Genomic DNA, 14,070 nt, shown 5'->3' with positions numbered 1-14,070 from the left:
ATCCAGGCCACTGATCAGCTGTGGCCCCTCAGGCAAGTTGCTTTACCTCTCTGAGCTGTAGTTTCCTCACCTGTAAATGGTGATTCGATTATTCACTTGATAAATATTTACCGAGCATCTGCTATGTGCCAAGTATAGTCACAGAAACTGGGGAGCAGTAGTGACCGAATCAGTCCAAAATTCCTACTCTTGTGGTACTTAGATTCTAGTGGAATCTAACCTACCCAGCTCCTGAGGTTGTGGAAGGAATTAGATATTTCCTGGAAAGCACTCAGGGTAGTAATAATTCTACATCTAATTCCAATGTATATGGGGTTTTCTTCCCCACAGCACCAAGCTATTCTCAAACACCAGCTGGGCGTCCTACCATTCCACTCAATTCTGACACTATCTACTGGAAATGGCCTCAGATCTCACAGGTTAAGGGCTTAATTGCACAACACTGTCTCATTATCACTTGCAAATTGCAAAATCCAATTGCAAATCCAGGTTGTCACCCATGCTTTGAACTAGCTATAGCTTGGTGGTTCCAATGCCACCGCTCCCCACCCCCCCGAATTCTTTGAGTTCAATTAATTTGCTAGAGTGGCTCTCAGAACTCAGAGAAACATTTTACTTACTAGATGACCAGTATATTATAAAAGGATAGACTCAGGAACAGCCAGATGGAAAACATGCATTGGCAAGGCATGTGGGAAGGGCCCCATAGCTTTCACATTCTCCCTCAGAGCACCACTCTCCCTATACCTCCGTGTGTTCAGCAGCTTAGAAGCTCCCCTAACCCTGTCCTTTCAGTTTGTTTTTTGTTTTGTGGGTATTTGTTTTGTTTTTGTTTTGTTTTGTTTTTTGCTCTTTAGGGCCACACTGGCGGCATATGGAGGTTCCCAGGCTAGGGGTCAAATCGGAGCTACAGCTGCTGGCCTACACCACAGCCACACCAATGCCAGATCCTTAACCCACTGAGTGAGGCCAGGGATCAAACCTGCAACCTCCTGGTGCCCGGTTGGATTCAATTCCTCTGTGCCACAAGGGAAACTAAAAAAACTTTGGTTTTTACGGAGACATCATTACAGAGGGATAACTGATTATGTCATTAGCCACTGGCAACAGATACAGCCCTCAGCCCCCCCACTCCTCCTCAGAGGTCAGGGGTGGGGCTGTAAGTTCCAATCCTCCAAACACAAGGTTGGCTCTCCAGGCAACCAGACCCCTTCCGGAGAGTACCTGGGGGCTTGCCAAAGCTCACCTCATTAACATAATAAAAGACACCTTTCCGGTCTCCTCTAGGAAATTTCAAGGGTTTGGGGAGCTCTGTGCCAGAAACAGTGACAAAGAACAAAAGTATTTCTTACTCTAAATCACAGTACCACAGGTTGTAATAATCCTTCTCCTCCTCGTTGTGTTGCTATGCACTTTCCCTACAGCACTTGGCACCAAACTGGTACCCAACAAACACCGCAAGACTGGCCCTCAGAGTGGGATCTCCTGCCTGGAAACAAATGCCCTACCTTCAGCAGTAGGCTTAGACTAGCATGAAGGTTCCTCTCGCTGCACCCCGCCCCCAGCACTGTCAATTCCAGCTTAATAAACAAGGCTGGGAAGGGAGAAAGAAGGAAACCACCCTTGGGGCCATTCATCACAATGAAGGCAGCTGACAGCTCTTCCAAACCCTGACTCAACCCTCATTTCCTTGGGGAGATGAGTAAAACTTTTCAGGCTGCGGAGAGCTGGTCCCTTCTCAGGCAGTGCTGACCACAGTCCTCCCCTGGACGTGAACCCCAGATGGGCTGCCCCACGGCGATGACCCAGGCCCTCCAATCACGCCTACTCAGGGCAAGGCCAGCCCTCACTTGGTGAATTTCAGCGTTAAAAGTTCCTTTCAATGTGCTCAAGGCACAACCAGGACGTATTTGTTCTGAGCCAAGGGGCCAGAAGTTTTGGTAGGAGTTGAAAGGAAGCAAAAAAAAAAAAATTGTAAGCAAATATTAGAGCCTTATCCTTGAGGCTCCAAGAAAGTGCTCCACCAAAAATCTAGCTGACACATTCATACCTTGACGGTTTCCGCTTCCCTCACCAACTACACGCTGGTGTTATGGTGCCAACCTCTATTTTTATAGCCTGAGTAACGCCCGGGCAAAGGACCAGATGAGAGTTGGAGACAGAGAGACGGAGCACCAGAGGTGATGGCACAGGCAAGGGGGCTCACATCCTACTCGGTCTCCTACAGCAAACCCTTCGGACAGAGTCTGGGACAGCAGCCAGGCCCTCCACAGGTTCCAGCCCACCCTCCTCTGCAGCCTCACCCCCTTTCAGGGTCCAGACCTCAAGCTCCCTTGGGGCTGGGACTTTCTCTGGCTTGTCCATTGCTCTAACCTCAGGGCCTGGAGCACAGCAGAGTTAAATGAATGAATGACCACACAGTCCCACCCCAACTTCAGCACACTGGACTCCCTTGCTGCTCCCCGAACCCCAAGGGCCCCTTCTTCCAACTCAGCATCTGTGCCATTTCACACTCTTGGCCCAGATGCCTTCTTGACTGTGTTAACCTTTGTTCATCCTTAAACTCAGCTCAAATGCCACCTCCTCCCAGAAGCCTTCCCTAATTCCACAGCTGGGTGAGGTCCCCCCCATATTGGGTAACCACAGCCCTCCCATTAGCACTCTTCAGCAGCACAGGCTCACGTCAGCTTCCTGGCCTACCTCCCCCAGGGCTGGGGAGGACGCAGAGCTGAGTCAGCAGCAGATACCCTTTAGGTGTGTTTGGGAAGAAGAAAGAGAAGGAGGGAAGAAAGAAGGACACCCCAGAAAGGATGCTGTGGATGGAGAGGCACCTGTCACTGAAACCTACAACAAAGGGAACAAGAACAAAGCACTGAAGCCCAAGGGATCAATGAATGATTCACCAATGTTTACTGAGAAAAAATAGCAGGACATGGTGGGAAAATACTTCTCAGTGGGTTCAAGTAGGACGCAGAGGGGTGGACTACGCCGCAGCTTCTCCTCCCCTCTGGGTGTGGGCTGGGGTGGGGGCTGGAGAGGAAGAGAAATGTTGGAAGGCAGGGTGAGTGGGGGTTCTTGAAAGGCTCATGAGCAAGGAGCTCTCAAAGGCTGGCTGTTCTCAGAGACAACTCTGGTCTTAAGGAGGCTGAAGGCCATTTCTTCTGGGGTAGCTTCCACCTGCTGAGGGAGAGCCACTAAGACTCACTCCCTCAAAGCTGGTAAGAACATGGCCTGGGTCAAGCAAGTGGGATAATGAGGACTTTGCACTGTTCTGCTGGCCCAGTTCCCAAAGGAACAGAAGCCAGGATTTAAGATGGATGATCTGGGAATAAAGGTTATTTTTGCCTGGAGCTTTCTGAGTACGGCATTTCCTTCCAAGTTGCTGCCCCCATATTCATTCCTTCCTTGCTAACAAAATCCTGGGGTGGCGGGCAGTGTGGCAGAGACTGCCAGCTCACCGGGAAACCCATCTCCTCTTCCTCTTAGGTGCAGGGCTGGACCACATTTCCCAGCATCCCTTGCAGGAGGTGTGGTCATGTGACTGGGCCCTGGCCAATGGAATGCCAGTGGAAGTAATTCTCCATTTCCAAGCCTGGTCCATAATATCACTCCTTTACACCATCCCCCATGCTCCTTCCTTTCCCACTGATTGAAGCAAACTGGCATGGCAACCTTAAGAGCCCAGGTCCCTTAATCACCTTTTGGAAAAGAGCCCCTCCCACCTCTTCTCTTATCAGGAACAGCCACTTTAGACTTCGTGTAAGCAGAAAGTAAATGTCCATCAAATCTGAGTCATTAAATGAACAGCTGACCCTTGAATAACATGGGTCCACACACAGGCAAATTTTTTTCTATAGTAAATACAGTACTATACGCGCTGAGGTTGGTTGAACCTGCAAATGTGGAACTGTGAATATGGAGGGCCATCTATAAAGTTATATGCAGGAATTCCCTTGTGGCTCAGTGGTTAAGGACCTGGTATTGTGGTTAAGGACTGCGGTAGCTCTGGTTACAGCTGTGGCACAGGCTCAATCTCTGGCCCAAGAACTTCCACGTGCTGAGGGTGTGGCCAAAATAATAAAAAATAATGAAGTTATATGCAGATTTTTCACTGGGGGTGCTCAGTGCCCCAAACGCCTGTCATTGACGAGTCAACTCTATTTGGTTTGCTTATATCAGCAATGATCCTGCCTAAATCTTATAAGCCTTGTTCAATACTCATATGGCCTTTTTAACTGGGAGTGGTCATGTGACACAGTTCTGGCCATGAAATGTCAGCGGAGGTCTGCTGGATGTTTTGGGGAAAATCTCTGCTTTGCTGATAAAAGGTATCAATATGGCTGGTGCCTCCTTCCTGCAGGAACCATTTTGCCATCATAAGGAAAGGGCAAGGAAAATAACAGAGTGTCTGTCCAGACAGACATTAGCTATTGACACCACTGCCAACAACCACCTACCTTCAAACGTCTTGTTACATAAGAAAAATAAACCGCTATTTACTTAAGCCACTAAGGTAGGGGTTTCTCTTACTTTGCAGCCAAACCCAATCCTAACTGCTTTGTAGCCATTCATTCATTCGTTCACCTAACCTTTATTGAGACCTATTTCCTGAATTCTTGTGCTAAAGGCTGAAGATGCAGAGATGAGCTGGGTATAGCCCCTTCCGTCCATAAGCTCCCAGTCAAGCTGGGGAGAGAGGCCTCTGAGCAGACTTCTGAATGCAGTGGGAACAGATGCTGCGGTTTCACATGATGATGGGGGGTGGAGTGGTGTGAATAGTGGGTGGTGGGTGGACACTGAGGCAAGGAGTTCCCAAATCCCTTTTTGGAGCTGAGCACACAGAGCAAACAGCCCTCAAGCTAAAAAGCAAGTAACGAGAATGTGCTATGATCAGCCAAGCCAGAGGCAATTACTTAACTGCAATGCTGGGTCGCTAAACACCACCAATGAATGCAGCTGTTTCAAGATAATCAGCAGTCATTAGAGCAGGATGTGCAGGAGAAGAATATAAAAAATTATCAAATGCCGTTAGCTTAGAAATGCTGCAAATTCTGTGAACCAAGGATGAGGCAGGCTGGCTTAGATCCTCCTGACTGCTGACATTAAAATCTCCTAAAATATACTTTCTTTCTCAAAGACACAGTAATTTTTCACCTTGAAGACAGAGCCAAAGAAATCAAAAGTCTGTGCCATGACCTTCAACCATAAATGTCCAAACTTCGATTCTCAGGTCTGTGTTTCCATTAAGAACTGTGATGGAGACAAATGGGTCACAAAACTCAACCCCATTTGGGAAATCAAAAGGCAACCAAGTCAAAGAAGTCTGAGCAGCTGGGGAACCATTTTGGAAACTAGAGGAGAGGTTTTCCTTCTCTTAATTCAATGCTGCCTTCATACAATAAATGGCTTTAAAAAACCCTGAAAAACAGGGAGCTTCCACCCTGGCACAGTGGGTTAAAAATCTGACTGCCTTGGCTCAAGATGCAGGTTCAATTCCTGGCCTGGCACAGTGGATTAAAGGATCCAGCATTACTGCAACTGTGGCACAGGTTGCAGCTGTGGCTCAGATTCAGTCCCTGGCCTGGGAATTTCCATATGCCAAGGATGTGGCCATCAAATAAATAAATAATAAAAATTTTTAAATTAAAAATTTTTTAAAATTTTCAAAAAACAAAATGAATGGCATTATTTGCCATTTCTTTCCTTCCAAGTATGGGGGAAGTATTTTAAGGAAAAAAGACAAAGCCTCATTGACTTTAAGTTCCAGACATTTTAAAATGAATATAATAAGCAGACTCCTCACTCAGAGAATTGATTCTCAGGTTTCCAGTCTGACCGCTGACTCATGAGTAAAAAGAATTCCAGTGTAGACAGAGCATGTGCTGATCACAGAGGACAGAGACACAAGCAAGTTCTGAAGCAGCAATCCTAAACTGCTCGAATCCCCAGCCCATCGCTGGAAGACATCACAAGATGGCAAAGGCTGGCTGGGCGGGCTGCCGTGCTGGAGTGTCTTTGCAGGATGCATGGAGCAAAGGAGAGTGGGGTCCGAGGAGGAAGGACCTCCCTTTCCAGGACCAGTCATCAAACCCAAGTCTGTCAATAGCTTCCCAGAGACCTTCAGATCAAGAAGGTTCCAGCTATGGCAGGACTCATGGTAGCATTAAGGAGAAAACCACAGGCCCCAAATGGTATCACTTGTGCTAAAACCCATGATTCCAAACCCAGATTTAACACCTGACCTAAGTGCAGTTTCAACCTTCCCCAGAAATGCAATCTTAATGGGCCAGTCTGGAATTTTCTGGCCAGCAAAAATGAGGTAATGTGTCTCATGGGTTTTATCTATACCATTCTCCCAAAGGAAGTAGAGGTAAACTACATACAGACCCTCACCCTTTGCCCAGAAGGTGACAGGGCCAGAAACAACCTGTGGTTTTCTTTTGCTAATAGCCTCCTTGGCCCTCCCTCCTTCTACTTATAAAAACCGACTTAAGTAGTTCCCTTTGTGGTGCAGCGAAAATGAATCCAACTAGGAGCCATGAGGTTGTGGGTTCGATCCCTAGCCTTGTTCAGTGGGTGAAGATCTGGTGTTGCCATGAGCTGTGGTGTAGGCCAGCAGCTGTAGCTCTGACTTGACCCCTAGCCTGGGAACCTGAGAACCTTCATATGCCGTGGGTATGGCCCTAAAACGAAAAAAAAAAACAACCCAAAAACCAAAAAAAAAAATCCGACTTTGCACAACCCCCCAGAGTGTCCTATTTACTAGATGGGAGGCTACCCAATTCATGAATCATTGGATAAAAGCCAATTAGGTCTTCACATTTACTGGTTGGATTGTTTTTTAGCAGCTGTCTGGCCTTCTGCCTCAGGCGATTCCCCTATGGCCCCAGGAGCAGCTGTGCCATTCCTCACTCCGAGAACTGGGTTTCTGCTGGGATCATGGGTTTCCGGGGCTGCTGGAGAGCCAGTCAAAAACAGTGGTCAGGGCATCTGGGGCTGTCAACCAAGACCAAGAACAGTGCTGGCAACCCAGGTGAATAAATACTGACTTTACGGTCTCTAATCATGCTTCCCACTAACAACCTGAGGCTGAGAGTGAGTTAAAACATGAACCACCAGCATGGGTCAGACTCAGACCACCAGCCCAATGAGTGACTGTCTTCAACACCTGGCAAGGCCAGGTCACCAGTGTGAACCAGCTGTAGATCAGTTGCTGCCCCTCCCCACTCCACGGTCAACACTTTATAGGCCACACCCTGGCTTTGCTTAGCCACAACAGGTGCCCAAGAGCCAGGATGAATGCCTGGGAAATGCCCGCACCATCACTCATGGCCTTTACCGTGAGGACAGAGGCTATGATCCTACAGCCATCATCTCAGTGCAGTTGATTGGTACCAAAAATATTTTTGAATAAAGAAGATAAGGATTGAATAAATAGTAAAAAATAGCAAACATTTAAGCATGTACTATGGGCCTAGGCCCTGTTCTAAGTCCTTGTCATGTATGATCTCATTTCAGCTTCACAGCAATACCATACAGTAGGTATTATTATCATCACCTCGGTTTTATAAAAAAAGGAAACTGAGGCATAGGGAGGTTAAACGATTTGTCCAAGGGTACAAGGCTAATCATGACAGACCCAGGATGCAAAGCTAGTCTGGCTTCAGAGTCTACACTCTTAACCACCGCACTGTGCTGAATACACACCTTCAAGAAATTTTGTTCTAGGAAATCATCAACAGAGAACCTCAGACAAAATCCTAAGAAATTCTTCCAGGAGATTTCTGGTGGTACTGTTCTTGTTTGACTTGCAGAACATTTTATTTATTTTTGCCACACCCACAGCATGAGGAAGTTCCCAGGCCAGGGACTGAACCTATGCCACAACAGCGACCCAAGTCACTGCAGTGACAAATGACGGGTCCTTAACCCACTGTGCCACAAGGGAACCCCTGCAGAACAATTTAAAGAAGACTAATATGTATTTTTTACTCCTAAGCAAGAGACTACCTATAATTTTTCAAGTAAGTGTGTAACCACATTGAGTTATCAAGCAACTATAGCAAGAAGATCTAGGAACAGAATATTTCTTTCTTCAAGAGATCTGAATTCTAAGGGAAGCTTTTTTTTTTTTTTTTGGCTGCACTTCCAGCATGCATAAGTTTCTAGGCCAGGGATCAAACCAACCCATGCCACAGCAGCAATCTGAACCACTGCAGTGACAACGGTGGATCCTTAACCAGCTAAGCCACACAGGAACTCCTAGGGGAAGCTTTTTAAACACCCTGTGGTCTAAGAAGATCCCAGACTTGCTAGGAGGATTGAACAAGACCATGGACACAGTCACCTATTTAAATAAGTTACTAAATAAGCATAATATATGATAATAGAGTTCAATGATGTGACATCAAAATTTCTATGCTCATCAGTCTATACCTGTCAAAATTCAATACTTGGGGATACTTCCATGGAAGTTCCTATTTATATCTCTCCAGGTTTTAGTAACAAAGTTTAAAGCTTAGTTTATTTTGGAGTTCCCGTGGTGGCCCAGTGGTTAACGAATCCGACTAGGAACCATGAGGTTGCGGGTTGATCCCTGGCCTTGCTCAGTGGGTTAAGGATCCCGCATTGCTGTGAGCTGTGGTGCAGGTTGCAGATGTGGCTTGGATCCATTGTTGCTGTGGCTCTGGCGTAGGCCGGCAGCTGTAGCTCCGATTGGACCCCTAGTCTGGGAACCTCCATAAGCCGCGGAGACCGGAAAAAAAAAAAAAAAAGTTTAGTTTACTTTTCTAAGACTGAGTCCCACTCTGAGCTTTCAGACGTTTCTACTACAACTTTAATAACTTTTCTCTACCTTAATCCAACTGCTTCTTTCATCTTAGAAGCATAGTTAACAAGGTAGTAAAGGTCTTTTTCTAACTTCAGCGTCTATGTGAGCAGCTGACAACAATTAGCAAGCGAGAGCTTCATTTTGCTTTTTAATTAAAAAGCTCAAAATGATACTGCTCTCTCTGAAGCCCTGAAGTTTGGCATCAGAGCCAAGAATGAGGTGGGTCCAGGAAAGTAAGCCGTGGTTTTTGTTAGCTGGAAAGACACACGTCTCCATATAATTGAGGGGTAGGACAAATAGTATTCAAACTATTTGTAAATTTGGTGTAAATAATGACCTTAACCACAAACAGGAGTGGAGGAGAGGAGGGGAGGCGGTGTCAAAACCGAGTGCAAGAATTTTCACCTTAGTCTGTTCTTTAAAGCTCTGGTTTCTGAGCTATTGATGACGGCTCTCTCTAAGGAAGTCGGTTATACAGAGGCAGAGAGAGTGGTAAGCAAATGAAAAAAGGATGCGTCATAATACAGAAACATGAACGAATGAGTTGGGGAAGTGAGTGTGCAAATACGCACAGCATTTTTAAGTTCCTAAGTTGCTACCAGTAGCTATTTGAGTTGCCCCAACTCTCTCCTACCCTAGTACCAGCCCAGAGGTGGCTCAAATGGTGTGTGCGGTGGAGGAGGATGGGCCTGGGGGAGGAGGAAGGAGGGAGGAACAGGGATTCAGGGATGAATCAGATACTCTTCGTGGAGTAGTTTTTGCAGCCAGGAGGCAGCCTAGCGGATATGGGTGAGGGCTGCCTCCTGGCTGCAGGAACTACTCTACAAGACTCCTCTAAGTTCTTTTGCAGTGCCTTTTCCATCATTAGCATCCTGCATGCTCCTGTGACGGCTTCCTCTCTTGGTTACAGGCTCCTCTCTTGATTACTGATGGCCCTATTCCTTTGCCAAAGCCAGTGGCTTCCCCAAGCAAGGCCCAAGAAGATTCAGAGCCACTTTCTGGTCCTGGCGGGGGGGTGGGGGGGTAGTGGGGGAGGCTACTGACTGTGTTGGATGTGGCTCAATTAGCCCACCCCGGCCCTCCTGCCTTTTGGACTCAGAGTAGACCCCACAGGTCATTCCCGGCTCACAGGTGCCCCCCATGGCTGCCCCACAGGAGCTCCAGGTTGAGGGACTTCCTCCGCCTACAAGGCTGTCCAGCAGGTTTAAGAGTCCCCAGGAGGCTGCTTCTGCCAAAAGGCCCACTCTTACTAGAAGGCAGCTGTTGCCTCTTCTTCGCCTTCTAAGTGCAGGTGCAAAGACCCTCCCAGCTGCCTCTCTTTTGGCCACTCCCCTGCACGATCCCCTTAGCATCTCAGGTGACAGCTGGCTTCCCAGACCAGACCCTAGATTGAGGTCATCGCTCAAGTACCACTTGCCAAGGGGCACAACCCTCATGCAAAACTTCATATGGCTCAGGGCCCTCCCACCTCACCTCATCCAGCCCTCACCAGGCTTTCAAGGTCTTCAAGGAAGCAGAACAGTGGGCCCAGCACACGTCATTTCAGGTAACTGTGGGGCCATTTTTCCTATCGCAGTGACTCTGCTCCACCAGAATGCGGGTCCCCATTTATCCGCCAATCAAGAACCTCATCCCAGAGCTGAAGTCCACCTCTGGGAACTTCCAGGACCTTGGCTATTCTGTCACCCTTTTCCCTACCCCCCTCCAGAGAGCAAGTTCGCTCTCTCTCTCTTTTCCTCCCTCCCTTTCTCACTCACAAACTGCAGGCATTAATTAAACCTCTTCTAGAAAACTGATTTTCTCCAGCTGCAGGAATCCTGGGGATGAGCCAGACCTGGCGATTGAGATAGTCCGGGTGAGGAAGCCAGTTTGTGAACCCATGCGCAGTGGCACTCTGAATTCCAGCTCTTCCCAGACTCCTGAATAAAGGGGACATGAGTTGCTCCCACCCCATTAGCCTCTAGCCGTCCTCCCCAGGGCTGGCCTTTGACAGGGACAGAGCTGGACTTTACTCCACCTGCCAGCGGATCCCCGCCACCTCCCAGAGGCAGAGACACCTTCCCCAAACACAGCCTCCCCCCGCCCCAACAGAGCAGCAGACCAGATTGCCAGAAAAGTGCACGAAGAGGTGCTCCCAGCCCTCCCCCGGGGGTGGGCAGGACCCACTGAAGTGGCGATGGTGTGATCTGACACAGCCAGCGGGGCTCCTCAAGTGTCTTCCCCCATCATGTGTAGGGATGAGGGATACTAAACGGAGCTGTAGCCACAGCGCTATGGGTTAGGTTGGACCCACCCCTCAGCAAAAAGCTATAGCTCCCTTAGTGCCAATCACCTTCTCACCCCAATTGCGTGGGGGAGGATAACTGCTTTTCTTCATGGAAATTCTGGAGTCCTGACTGCAGTTAGAGACCCAGGGGTCAAAGCCTGACCTATAAATTGAGCTCTCTGCCCCCAGTACACACAGAAATGAATGTCTATACTGATCGAAGAGATTTCTTAAAAATGTGATAAATTTAAGGATAACATTTTGAAAGCAGTGTAGCACAATGGGAAACCATGGGTTACGGACTTGGATTGGATTCAGAAGGGAGACTCAACTTTTTTTATGGCCACATCTGTGGGATGTGGAAGTTCTCAGTCTAGGGGTTGATTCTGATATGAGGCTACAGATCGAACCTGCATCCTCACGGACACTCCGTCAGGTTCTTAACCCCCCAAGCCACAACAGGAACTCTGAGACTCAGTTCTTCGTGAGACAAACACTGAGTACCAACCACTTAGAGGGTGCCAGGCTGGGCGCTGGGGCCACAGACATGGTTCCGTCCCACCTCTGAAGGGGCTCCTGGCCAGTGGGGCATCAGGCATTCAACAACTCATCACGTAGCAGCCTGGCCAGGGCTGAGGAGATACCCACAGGGATTTGTGGGCACCCAGAGGGAGCCTACTGAGCCCCAGTATGCCCTGGGTCTAATTACTTATTAGTTCACTATTGAGCTAATTACTATTCAAGCCAACCACCAGGAAGGGCTGCAGATACCCAGTTCTGCAAATGCTCTAAGTGCAGTGGTCCAAAGGCCACATGGCCTATCTGGTCTGAGGTGCCCAAAAGTAGCCTCCCAAACCTCAGTGCGGGTGGGCTGGCTAGGAGCTCATCCCTGAAAGAGAATTACCTCCTACATGCCCTTTCTCTTCAATAGGCAATTAATTTAATCCAAGACTTAATGAAAACCAGGAGAAGGGATGGGGCAGGTTGACGCACTGGCTTTCTGGCTGTCACCCTGCATCTCCACCTCTCTCCAGGGACCATGAGGCTTTTCGAACCATCTGTTCTAAACCCTCTTCCCACAGATGTCCAGACTGGGCACCAACACCTCTGAGAAGGAGTTGTTGCCAAACCCATCTGCAGTCTTGTCACGTTTGTAAGGCTGGATGGGCACTGCCTGCTGCACGCAGGTTCATCCGCAGGCCTTCTGCAAATAGCAACAAATATCTACAAGTTGTGGAGCCTACTTGAGGCTCCCTCTGCCGTCCATCCCCCACTTCCCCACTCGCACGCCATCTGATTCCACATCTCTCCTGATTTTACTTTTGAATGCTTACAAAGCATCCTTGTCTTCCCACGAAGGCACTGGGCATCCAGGCAGTGACAGCCTCTCTCCCCAAGAAACGCCCCGCCGAAGCGGGGAGAAAAAATGGCTCCACATCTTCCCGCTCCGCTAATCCTTTAACCACTCACAGGTACAACCTGAGAGATCGCTGCAGCCGCTAAGAAAGCAATCAGCTCTAAGCACATTCAATTTCGTGTGTGTGTCACAAAGCCAGCTTCTCTAAAGGACTGAGACCAATGCAAGTTCACGAGCAAAAGCAACTGCGTGGGTATAAACCACGTAGCCCTAACCTGAGTGACCACTCAGTTAGGTTAAGCTGCGCATGGAGCGGCCCCTCCGCGGGGCCTCGGTACTCCCGGGGGGACGCCCGGCACAGGTAGCTGCCCAGAGGAGCCCGCCCCACTCCCGAGGAAGGCCGCGGAGAAGTTGCCGCCTCCTCCTCCTTACCTGGAGATCAGCGGGATCGGAACTGCCGGGGAAGGGGGATCCTGGGAGCTCCGGTTCAGGCAGGAATCAGACGGCAGGAATGTGGGGGCCCGGAGGGAGCGGGCTGGAGGGGCGGGGATGCGAATGGAGGCAAGCGAGGCTGGCGAGGTGCGGAGCTGGAGGCGGAGAAGCAGGAGGCGGCGGGGGTTAGGAGAGGCACCCAAAGGGGGCGGCAGGTCAAGGGCTTGGGGAAAGGACCGCGGAATCGTAAGCTGGGTTCGGGGGCGCTGGGGCTCGGAGAGGGGGAGGCAGAACAGACAACGGGGGCTGGGATCGGGGCGCGCGGGGTAGGAGGTGGTTTGAGGAGAGGGAGCGAGTCGGGGCTGAGGTTTGGGGAGGGGGCGGGAATGGAGGAGGGAGTTTAGTCGTGGGTTCAGAACCGGTGCTCGGAGCCCGCCCCCAACGCCACCCCCCAACTCATTTTCGTCCCAGCCTTGGCGCGGACCCTTTCTGTCTGCGAGCCCCGAACCCCAAGACACCCGCCTGCCCGGAGCCTCTGTGCCTCTCAGCCTCAACGGCAACCACCCCGGCCGCAGCCCGCGCCGCGCTCACCGCTCATGGTCCCGGCTCGGCCCGGGCTCCGCCGCTGCGCTCCGGGTTCGGCGCTCGCCGCCTGCTCCGCCCCGCACCGGGGGAGGCGAGGGCGGCCCGCTCCGACTACTGGGCAGCGCTGCATCTCGCAGCGCCCCCTACTGACCTCGCCTGTCTTCGGGCTCGGCCCTCCCCAAGCTGGGCGCCCTCGAGCTCCGCCCCGGAGGCGGAGATGCGGTGCGGCCCGGCGAACCAAGAAGGGACCGGAAGGAGTTGCGGAGAGGTAACTTCCAGGAGGAGGCCAAACATCGGCCCCAGAGACCCGCCAGTCTGTGGAGATCCTGGCGTGCGAAAGCCACGGTCACCGCAGGGCCGCTGAGCCCCTAAGAACGCGGGACTCAGGATCAGAGACTGCGTGGACACACTCCTAGGCCGGGTACACAGACACGGCCCGGGCCGGGAACCCCAGTGTGGGTGCCTGTGGGCCATGTGCCTGGCCAGGCGCCTCCCAGGGCTCGGAGCTGTGCTGGGTGCACGTGTTTGGTGGCAGCCACTGCCGGTGACTGCTGCCGCGTGGACCCAAACTGCCACAATTCTAGCCACCTGCTCCCCTCC

General features: G+C 50.4%; 1 protein-coding gene across 4 annotated transcripts in view; it reads right to left on the bottom strand.

Moving 5' to 3' along the window:
- The window catches only part of PXYLP1 (2-phosphoxylose phosphatase 1), a 75,237-nt gene extending 61,673 nt beyond the window's left edge, over window positions 1-13,564 (bottom strand). The window contains exons 1-2 of one of the 4 annotated variants that reach the window (XM_047783555.1): window positions 13,477-13,559; window positions 12,886-13,247 (exon numbers count right to left, since the gene is read on the bottom strand). The gene's annotated coding sequence lies outside the window, so the exon portion shown is untranslated. Of the gene's footprint in view, window positions 1-12,885; window positions 13,248-13,476 lie in introns of all 4 variants that reach the window. The other 3 variants (XM_047783523.1, XM_047783529.1, XM_047783539.1) reach the window with 3 other exon arrangements.
- Window positions 13,565-14,070: the final 506 nt, after the last annotated feature.

This window comes from Phacochoerus africanus, chromosome 1 (assembly GCF_016906955.1).
Source record: "Phacochoerus africanus isolate WHEZ1 chromosome 1, ROS_Pafr_v1, whole genome shotgun sequence".
Lineage (NCBI taxonomy): Eukaryota > Metazoa > Chordata > Mammalia > Artiodactyla > Suidae > Phacochoerus > Phacochoerus africanus.
The sequence above is the reverse complement of the archived record's forward strand: the minus strand, read 5'-3'. Positions and strand labels throughout refer to the sequence as shown.